The sequence below is a fragment of the Lepidochelys kempii genome, chromosome 11, assembly GCF_965140285.1.
Source record: "Lepidochelys kempii isolate rLepKem1 chromosome 11, rLepKem1.hap1, whole genome shotgun sequence".
NCBI classification, from domain to species: domain Eukaryota; kingdom Metazoa; phylum Chordata; order Testudines; family Cheloniidae; genus Lepidochelys; species Lepidochelys kempii.
The window spans coordinates 791,573-802,384 of record NC_136390.1 but is presented as its reverse complement, the minus strand read 5'-3'; positions in this window follow the sequence as shown (position 1 = coordinate 802,384).

Sequence of the window (10,812 nt, the reverse complement as noted above, 5' to 3'; positions counted from 1 at the left end):
GGGTCACTGGTTGCTAGGTGTCCAGATCTGGGCAATTGGATCTACCGTTGTCTTCTCCAGAACTCCGTGGACATGGGCCCAGCCCCAGACACTTGGGAGCGGAGAGCAGCAGCCCTTCCTGCCCCCAGGTAACCCTGCAGCGCATGGGGGAAACCGAGGCAGGCATAGGTGTCACACAGCTATTACAGACAATCCCCCGGGCGTGTTCTCGGTTCGCCCGGCAGGTGGAGTGGGCGGGAGGCAGGGCCCTGGCAGAGCACGGTACACTACATATGCCCGCTGCCCGCTGCCCCTGGCGGGGCCCACAGCCCGGGAGGAAGCTGGCTTCTGCCCAGCCCCATGTGTTCTGCCGGGCACCGGAGCCAGCCCTGCTGCCAGGGAGAGGACCCCGCGCCTTCCCTGCTAGGCCTGGTGCCAACGTGCTTCCTGGGCAGATAATGGGCTGGGACTGCAACCCTCCACATGGCATCCGCGTGTCTAATCATCCCTCTCTGAGCTAGCCGCGGGCCTGGCTGTGGCGGGGGCTGTGGGCGCTCGGTGCCATGGGGCTGTGGGGCGGGGGCTGTGGGGCCGGCGTGGGGGCTGTGGGGTGGGGGCTGTGGGCACTCGGAGCTGTGGGGCTGGCGCGGGGGCTGTGGGGGGTCGGTGCCATGGGGCCGGTGCGGGGGCTGTGGGGTTCTTGTGTGGGGGGGGGGGGTTGCAGCATCCCGGGAGCTCTAACACCCTGTGGGGGGAGGGGCCCTCGGCCAGGAACCCGAACCCGCTGGGGCCAGGCCGGACGCCCCTCAAACGGGAGTTGGCAGCAACCCCCCCCACATGCACACCAGGCCCCAGGGGACTCAGCCCTTGGCCTCTGCAGACACAGGCAGGTTCCTCTAGTGGGGGGTGGGAGGCAGCAGGGTGGGGGGAGTGTTGCCCTGGGAATGTGCCCTGGGGAGGGGAGACCTGAGAGCCTGTCACCTGAGCCAGGAGGGGGACGGGGAGGTGACACCTCTGCGGGGAATGTGGACGGAGGCTGCAGGACGGAGCCTGCTGGGGGGGGGGGTTAGTTTCAGTTTGGGGCTGGGTGGAGGAATGCAGGGAACCCCAGGGCAAAGAGGTGGTGACCTCGAGAAGGACTGGCACACGAGGGCTTTTCCTGGAAACCGTGGGAAGCTGCCCGGCCTGCGAGTGGCCAGCAGGGAGATCTACGCTAAACGCCTGAAGAGCGACCTGGTGGAGCTGTGCAGGCAGAGGGGGCTGCGCATCGGGAGGTCCACCAAGGAACAGCTGATTGCCCAGCTGGAGGAGAGGGATCGCTTGGATGACCCGATCCCTGTCCCCGAGGGAAGCTGCCCGGGGACGCAGCGTGGGCCCTGGGGCCTGACCGGGCTGGGAGGGGTCAGACTGGTGCCCAGGACATCCCGAGACCCTTCCTACCTGGGCCTGGGGGAGGGGTTGGGGGAAGCCAGCGAATACCGAGGGCACCCTGACCCCGGCACCCAGCAGGGGATCCTCCCGGCGGAGCTCCCCATCCCTGGAGCGGAGGCGGCTGGAATGGGAGAGGGAGATGAAAATGAGGGAGCTGGAGGATCATGAAAAGCAGCGTCAGCATGAGCAGGAGAAGGAGAAACAGAGGCAGCATGAACTGGAGCTGGCCAGGCCGAGGAGCAGTGGGGCCCCGGCTGCGGTAAGTGTGGGGAGTCCGGGGCCTGCACCCCTTTGCCTGGGATCCACTGAGACTCTCAGCCAGCCAGTAAAGCGGAAGGTTTATTGGACACCAGGAACACAGTCTGAAACAGAGCTTGTGGGTACCCCCAGGACCCCTCAGTCATGTCCTTCTGGGGGCGCAGGGAGCTTAGACCCCAGCCCTGGGGTTCCCTGTGTTCCTCCACCCAGCCCCGAACTGAAACTAAACCCCCCCAGCAGGCCCCCTCCTGCAGCCTGTCTTCACATTCCCTGCAGAGGTGTCACCTCCCCGTCCCCCTCCTGGCTCAGGTGACAGGCTCTCAGGTCTCCCCTCCCCAGGGCACATCCCCAGGTCAACACTCCCCCCTCCCTGCTGCCTCACAAGGGGCTTGCCCCAGGGCCTCCCCCCACCCATACTCTCCTCTGCCCCATAGCCCCCCTGCCCCATGGCCCCTCACCCCACATTCCCTCTGCCGTGCTCCCCCACTATCCTCCATGCCTGGCTCGCTGGCACCCCCAGCTTGGGTGACCCTTCGCCGTCTCTCCCCCGCCCCCGGCCGACTCTGAGATAGCGCGTTGACCTTCGCGCTGACTTTGCTGGTTCAGACACTTGAGGGCTTTTTTCACTTTCTATTAATAGTTTTACCCCCTTAAATTATTGATCCGTATTTACAGCCCGAGCGGGCGCTGAACAGTGGCTGGGAATAAATCTCTGCTTCTGGACGGGAATCACTTGGGGCCAGGCTAGCAGGGGCTGTGGGTCAGGAGTGAGGGGCACCAGCAGAGCTGGGGAGGGGTGGGGCTGGGCTAGCAGGGGCTGCGGGTCGGGAGTGAGGGGCACCGGCAGAGCTGGGGGAGCCGGCTGCCCAGCTCACCTGCACTGGGCGGTGTTTCCCCGGTGCTCACTTTCCCGAACCCCAAACCTAGGGGTTTTCTGCCCACAGGGTGTGACGAAGCGGGACTGTTCTTAATGTTTCCTCTGAATAGTGTGGGGGTGCCTCAGTTTCCCCTAGTCAGTTCTTAAGTATCTAGGGGGTGGGGTAAGGGTGTATGATCGTTGCAGAGCCCTAGAGGGCAGGTGTGTGCAGGGGTCTGGACACAGAGAATGGCCGACACCCTGTTTCCTGGTCACTGATGGCCTGGGCCCTTCCCCCCTGCAAGGTGAGAGCTAAAGGGTTGGAGAACAAAGGAATCAGGTGACCTCCTGGCCCGGGAAAGGACAAAGCCCAGAGGAGCAGGGGCTGGAGGGAGTTTCAGTTTGGGGCTGGCTGGGACATGGAGTGAAGTGCAGACGTGGTTGTCTGGCTCACTGCCCCCCAAAATGGACCCAGCTGAGGGGTCCCGTTCTCTGCACCTGCAAGCTCTGTTTCAGACCATGTTCCTGTCGTCTAATAAACCTTCTGTTTTACTGGCTGGCTGAGAGTCCCGTCTGACTGCGGAGTTGAGGGGCAGGACCCTCTGGCTTCCCCAGGACCCCGCCTGGGCGGACTCACTGTGGGAAGCGCACGGAGGGGCAGAGGAGGCTGAATGCTCCGAGGTCAGACCCAGGAAGGTGGAAGCCGGGGGAGCTGTGTGTCCTGCAGACAGGCTGCTCCCCGAGAGGAGACTCCCCCAGAGTCCTGCCTGGCTTCGTGGGGAGCAGATCCAGAGCATCGCCCGGGGACGCCGGGACACAGGGGTGCGTGCCCGGCCCCAGCGAGCCGGGGCAGAGGACGCCGGGCACCGGAGAGGCGAGCGCTGCTGTCTCTGCTCCAGCCCCGGCAGGAACGTGTGCGGCGGGGGGAGAATTTTTCACACTCGCTCGGGCCGCGTGGGAAGTGAAGGAGTCGGTGGCGCTCAGGGAGCGGCTGGGTGGGGGCTCCGGGGGGGCGGGGGCTGGGCTGGCAGGTGTCACTCCCAGGACTCCCAGGGCTCGGGCTCTCTGTGCCCCATGTGGCCCCTGTGGGGTGCCCCCTTCACCGCGATCCCATTCTCGGGGGGCTGCTCTCTCGGGGGTCCAGCCCCTCCGCCTCCTGGAGCCAGAGCTCTCTGAGCCTTTGCACGCCTGTCTCTGCCGTGCGCCCCTTGGGGAGTCCCCTCACTCAGGGCCCCGGGGCCTCCACCCGCGAGGGAGCAATGTCCCGTTCCCCCGATCTCTAGCCGGCCCTGACTCGGCCAGTGTTGTAAAACAGGGGTGTTTATCGAATATCTGAGCCCAGCACAGGCACGTCTCAGGCCTGGGGCCTGGCCAGTCTCAGCAACGTCCATCAGGGTCAGTCCCCGTCCCCATGGGCTCCGGCTTCTCCTTGTCCCAGTCCAGCAGCCCCCTCCCTCCCGCCGAGCCCCCTAAATGCCCTTCCCCAACAGCCCCCCTCTGTCCCGTGTCCTCGGTCCAGGCAAACAGGCCCCCTGGCCCCCTCTCTCCTCAGCCCTTTGTCCTCCCACTGCCCAGACCCGGCTGGCGCCGGCTGTCAGCCTCGCGCCCCATCTCAGTGCAGGGCGATGCCAGTGGGCAGCAGGGTGGGCGTGTCGGCGATGGGCAGGGGCTGCCCTGGCTCCACGTTGGCCCTGCTCTCGGTTGCAGGTGGGGGCCCCGTCCCGCGCTGGGTGCTCTGCGGCCTGTGAGCTGCCCACCCTGGCTGGGCCGCATGCCTGGGCAGGGAGAAGATCTGGGGGCTCAGGACGGGTACGGAGCCGGGCTCCGCCTGGCAGCAGCTGACCCCAGCGCCCAGCCTGCCTGGAGAACATGGGGCAGGATGCTCCAGCGTCCAGGGCGGTGCCCGGAGGGTCCCCGTGGCAGAGCCTATGAGGGCAGCGGGGGGCTGCAGGGGGAAGGTGTGGGGGTCTCCATCCAGGCAGGCTGGGTCAGCCCCTCTGCCCGGCGCTGGGCTGGGGGGGCGTTGCATGGCTGAGCCAGGCTGGCGCTGGACCCAATGAGGCACTGGCTGCGCCCTGCCCCGGGCAGGATGAGGCCCAGCTGGCCAGCCCAGCAGGCAAATAGGCGGCTGGCAGGAAGCCCTATGCCCTCCGCCTCCCAGCTGCCCGGCTATTTTAAGCCTGGCCTCCCCTCCTCCCGCCCGCGCCAGGAGGCTGCTCAGCTCCCGGGCCTGCAGCTGGCTTTTCCACGGGTCCCCGCCCCCATGGGGCTCTGGCTGGCCTGTGGGACTCCTGTCCCGGGCTCCCCGGACGATGCTCTGGATCTGCTCCCTATGAAGCCAGGCAGGACTCTGGGGGAGTCTCCTCTCGGGGAGCAGCCTGTCTGCAGGACACACAGCTCACCCGGCTCCACCTTCCTGGGTCTGACCTCGGAGCCTGCAGCAACCTCTGCCCCTCCAGGCGCTTCCCACAGCGAGTCCGCCCAGGCGGGCTCCTGGGGAAGCCAGAGGGTCCTGCCCCCCAACTCCGCAGTCAGACGGGACTCTCCGCCAGCCGGGGAAACAGAAGGTTTATTAGCCGACAGGAACATGGTCTAACACAGAGCTTGTTAGTGCAGAGAACAGGACCCCTCAGTCGGGTCCATTTTGGGGGGCAGTGGGCCAGACAACCATGTCTGCCCTTCACTCCTCATCCCTAGCCAGCCCCCAGCTGACTCCCCCTCTCTCCACTCCCTCCTCCTCTGGGCTTTGTCCCTTTCCTGGGCCAGGAGGTCACCAGATTCCTTTGTTCTCCAACCCTTTAGCTCTCACCTTGCAGGGGGAAGGGCCCAGGCCATCAGTGGCCAGGAAACAGGGTGTCGGCCATTCTCTGTGTCCAGACTCCTGCACACACCTGCCCTCTAGGGCTCTGCAGTGATCCTCCACCCTTACCCCACCCCCTAGATACTTAAGAACTGCCTAGGGGAAACTGAGGCACCCCCACACTATTCAGAGGAAACATTAAGAACAGTCCCACTTTGTCACAGCTCCCTGCCACAGGGACCGGGCACTTGGGCCCCCCGAGGGCTCAGCCCTGCCAGCATCAGGCGTCCCCTGGAGGGGTCCCAGGGCCAGGGGCCGGTAGGAGCCTCCCCTCCCCCTGTGGGTAGGGGGCAGCTGCAGCACTGGGCCAGGGGTAGGGGACCCCCAAGGCTCACAGCCTTGCCCCACATCCCCATGGGGCGCTAGCCCCACTGCCCTGCTCAGAGAAGACAGCCTACTCTGAGATAGCGCGTGCAGATGGGGGCTGAGCAGTGGGGAGCAGAGCAGTGCAGGGGGGCAGGAGCTGAGCAGTGGGGGGCCTGAACAGTGCGGGGGGGCAGGGGCTGAGCAGTGGGGGGGCGGAGCAATGGGGGGGCTCTTCAGGCTGATTGCGATTCCGCCCGGCGGGGGGTGCGGAACCTGCTGCAATCGGGGATTTAATTATCTCCTGCGGAGCAGCGGGAATCCCGGGGAGGGGGCAGGTGGCTGGTTACCCCCAACAGGGGCTACGGCGGGCGGGGGAGGCCTCGAGGACCTTCAAATGCCGTGGGTGTCCTGCCGCTGCGCCCCCTCCCCTCCCCCCAGCACCTCCCAGCTGTGACACCCCCAGAGACCCCCTGCCCCTCCCCCGCAGCACCCCCCAGCTGTGACACCCCCACAGACCCACCTGCCCCTCCCCCACAGCACCCCCCAGCTGTGACACCCCCAGAGACCCCCTCCCCTCCCCGCAGCACCCCCCAGCTGTGACACCCCCACAGACCCCCTGCCCCTCCCCCGCAGCACCCCCCAGCTGTGTCTCCCCCACAGACCCCCCCTGCCCCTCCCCCACAGCACCCCCCAGCTGTGACACCCCCAGAGACCCCCTGCCCCTCCCCGCAGCACCCCCCAGCTGTGACACCCCCCACAGACCCCCCTGCCCTCCCCCGCAGCACCCCCCAGCTGTGACACCCCCAGAGACCCCCCTGCCCCTCCCCCGCAGCACCCCCCAGCTGTGACACCCCCAGAGACCCCCCCCTGCCCCTCCCCCACAGAACCCCCCAGCTGTGACACCCCCAGAGACCCCCTGCCCCTCCCCCGTGGCACCCCCAGCTGTGACACCCCCAGAGACCCCCTCCCCTCCCCCCAGCACCCCCAGCTGTGACACCCCCACAGACCCCCCTGCCCCTCCCCCATGGCACCCCCCAGCTGTGACACCCCAGAGACCCCCCTGCCCCTCCCCCACAGCACCCCCCAGCTGTGACAACCCCAGAGACCCCCCTGCCCCTCCCCCACGGCACCCCCCAGCTGTGACAGCCCCAGAGACTCCCTCAGCCCTGCCCTGCTCAGTATTCTGCACCCTCGCCCCCCACCCCCAGTACTGGGCAGGAAACTCTTCATTTCACACATCACAACCTGCAAATCCGCCTGCAGCCCCCAGAGTCCGCCCCCCGGGCCGCCTGGAGCCCCCTTCCCCCAGAGCCCCCCGCTGCCCCGACCCTCCCCAGGCACCCCCACAGCCCCCTCCCAGCCCCCAGAGCCCCCCTCCCCCCAGAACCACCTGCAGGCCCAGAGCCCTGTCCCTCCAGAACCCCCTCTCCATCCCCCCTGCAGCCCCTGTCCCCCCAGAGCTGCCCACAGCCCCTGTCCCCCCCCCACCCGAGGTGCCTGATGTGACGAAGTGGGACTGTTCTTAATGTTTCCTCTGAATAGTGTGGGGGGCTTCAGTTTCCCCTAGGCAGTTCTTAAGTATCTAGGGGGAGGGATAAGGGTGTATGATCATTGCAGAGCCCTAGAGGGCAGGTGTGTGCAGGGGTCTGGACACAGACAATGGCCGGCACCCTGTTTCCTGGCAACTGATGGCCTGGGCCCTCACCCCCCCCCCCCGCCCCAGAAGGTGAGAGCTAAAGGGTTGGAGAACAAAGGAATCCGGTGACCACCTGGCCCGGGAAAGGGACAAAGCCCAGAGGAGGAGGGGCTGGAGGGAGTTTCAGTTTGGGGCTGGCTGGGACATGGAGTGAAGGGCAGACGGGGTTGTCTGGCTCACTGCCCCCCAAAATGGACCCAGCTGAGGGGTCCTGTTCTCTGCACCTACAAGCTCTGTGTTAGACCATGTTCCTGTCGTCTAATAAACCTTCTGTTTCCCCGGCTGGCGGAGAGTCCCGTCTGACTGCGGAGTGGGGGGGCAGGACCCTCTGGCCCCCCCAGGACCCCGCCTGGGCGGACTCGTGTCGGCCTGTATCTGCCGGCCTGCACTCCCCCGGCCAGGGCTGCCGGGAGGCCCCAGGCCCAGCCGCTTGGCACAAATGGGGGGTCATTAGGGTTTCTGTTCCGTGGGGGCTGCAGGGAATGCAGGCAGTGGGGGGGCTGAAGAGGGGGGAGCAGGGTTGAGCCCCCCAGCAGAGGGGGAGGGGCATTGGCAGAGCTGCATGGGGAGCCCAGGGCTGGGGGGGGGGGTCTCCTATGCCCAAGGCACCGATCCTGGCCTGACCCAGCCCCAGCCTGGTCAGGGCCATCGGACCCACTGCAGCCCAGGGGGGGCCTTGCTCCCTGAACCTGTCCCTAGCCCGCCCGAAGGGAGCCCCCACTCCCTGGCCCTGTGGGGGTTAAGCGGCGCTGGTTTGTTTGCCTTGCTGGGGCGGGGGGGCTGAGCAGCGATCGATACCCAGGGCTGGAGCTGCAGCAAATCGCAGCTGGGAGCCATAAATCTGCCTCCCTCTGCGGGCAGGGAGCCTGAGACGGGAGCTGATCTCCGGCCCCCCACCCTGGCCCCCTGCCCGCCTGCGCCCACGCGCTGCACCCCGATACGGCTGCTTGCATCCTTAAGCACCAGCCCCGCTGCCTGCCCCCCGACACCGCACCACCCCGACGCCCCCAGCCCCGCCCCCCGCCCCCGACACCGCACCACCCCGACGCCCCCAGCCCCCACGCCTCGACACCGCACCACCCCGACGCCCCCAGCCCCGCCCCCCGACACCGCACCACCCCGACGCCCCCAGCCCCGCCCCCCGCCCCTGACACCGCACCACCCCGACGCCCCCAGCCCCCCACGCCTCGACACCGCACCACCCCGACGCCCCCAGCCCCGCCCCCCGCCCCCCGACACCGCACCACCCCGACGCCCCCAGCCCCCCACGCCTCGACACCGCACCACCCCGACGCCCCCAGCCCCCCACCCCCCACCCCCCGACACCGCACCACCCCGACGCCCCCAGCCCCGCCCCCCGCCCCCGACACCCGCACCACCCCGACGCCCCCAGCCCCCCACGCCTCGACACCGCACCACCCCGACGCCCCCAGCCCCGCCCCCCGACACCGCACCACCCCGACGCCCCCAGCCCCGCCCCCCGCCCCCGACACCGCACCACCCCGACGCCCCCAGCCCCCACGCCTCGACACCGCACCACCCCGACGCCCCCAGCCCCGCCCCCGACACCCGCACCACCCCGACGCCCCCAGCCCCCCACGCCTCGACACCGCACCACCCGACGCCCCCAGCCCCCCACCCCCCACCCCCCGACACCGCACCACCCCGACGCCCCAGCCCCCCACCCCCCACCCCCCGACACCGCACCACCCCGACGCCCCAGCCCCGCCCCCCACCCCCCGACACCGCACCACCCTGACGCCCCCAGCCCCGCCCCCGACACCGCACCACCCCGACGCCCCAGCCCCGCCCCCCGCCCCCGACACCGCACCACCCCGACGCCCCCAGCCCCCCACGCCTCGACACCGCACCACCCCGACGCCCCCAGCCCCGCCCCCCGCCCCCGACACCGCACCACCCCGACGCCCCCAGCCCCGCCCCCCACCCCCGACACCGCACCACCCCGACGCCCCCAGCCCCGCCCCCCGCCCCCGACACCGCACCACCCCGACGCCCCCAGCCCCCCACGCCCCGACACCGCACCACCCCGACGCCCCCAGCCCCGCCCCCCCGCCCCCCGACACCGCACCACCCCGACGCCCCCAGCCCCGCCCCCCGCCCCCCGACACCGCACCACCCCGACGCCCCCAGCCCCGCCCCCGCCCCTGACACCGCACCACCCCGACGCCCGCAGCCCCCCACGCCCCGACACCGCACCACCCCGACGCCCCCAGCCCCGCCCCCCACCCCCGACACCGCACCACCCCGACGCCCCCAGCCCCCCACACCTCGATACCGCACCACCCGACGCCCCCAGCCCCCCACCCCCCACCCCCCGACACCGCACCACCCCGACGCCCCCAGCCCCGCCCCCCACCCCCGACACCGCACCACCCCGACGCCCCAGCCCCCACGCCTCGACACCGCACCACCCCGACGCCCCCAGCCCCCACCCCCCGACACCGCACCACCCCGACGCCCCCAGCCCGCCCCCCACCCCCGACACCCGCACCACCCTGACGCCCCCAGCCTGCCCCCCGCCCCCCGACACCGCACCACCCGACGCCCCCAGCCCCGCCCCCCGCCCCTGACACCGCACCACCCCGACGCCCCCAGCCCCGCCCCCCACCCCCGACACCGCACCACCCCGACGCCCCCAGCCCCCCACACCTCGACACCGCACCACCCCGACGCCCCCAGCCCCGCCCCCCGCCCCCGACACCGCACCACCCCGACGCCCCCAGCCCCCCACGCCTCGACACCGCACCACCCCGACGCCCCCAGCCCCCCACCCCCCACCCCCCGACACCGCACCACCCCGACGCCCCCAGCCCCGCCCCCCACCCCCGACACCGCACCACCCTGACGCCCCCAGCCCCGCCCCCCACCCCCGACACCGCACCACCCCGACGCCCCCAGCCCCGCCCCCCGCCCCTGACACCGCACCACCCCGACGCCCCCAGCCCCCCACGCCTTGACATTGCACCACCCTGACACCCCCTGCCCCGCCCCCCGCCCCCAACACTCCCAGCTCCCCGACACCCCCAACCCTGCCACTTGCACCCCAACACCTCACCACCTGGATGCCCCCAGCCCCCCACGCCCCCGACACTGCACCACCCCGACCCCCCCAGCCCCGCCCCCCACCCCCCCGACGCCGCACCACCCCGACGCCCCCAGCCCCGCCCCCCACCCCCGACACCGCACCACCCCGACGCCCCCAGCCCCCCACGCCTCGACACCGCACCACCCCGACGCCCCCAGCCCCCCACCCCCCACCCCCCGACACCGCACCACCCCGACGCCCCAGCCCCGCCCCCCACCCCCGACACCGCACCACCCCGACGCCCCCAGCCCCGCCCCCCACCCCCGACACCGCACCACCCCGACGCCCCCAGCCCCCCACGCCTCGACACCGCACCACCC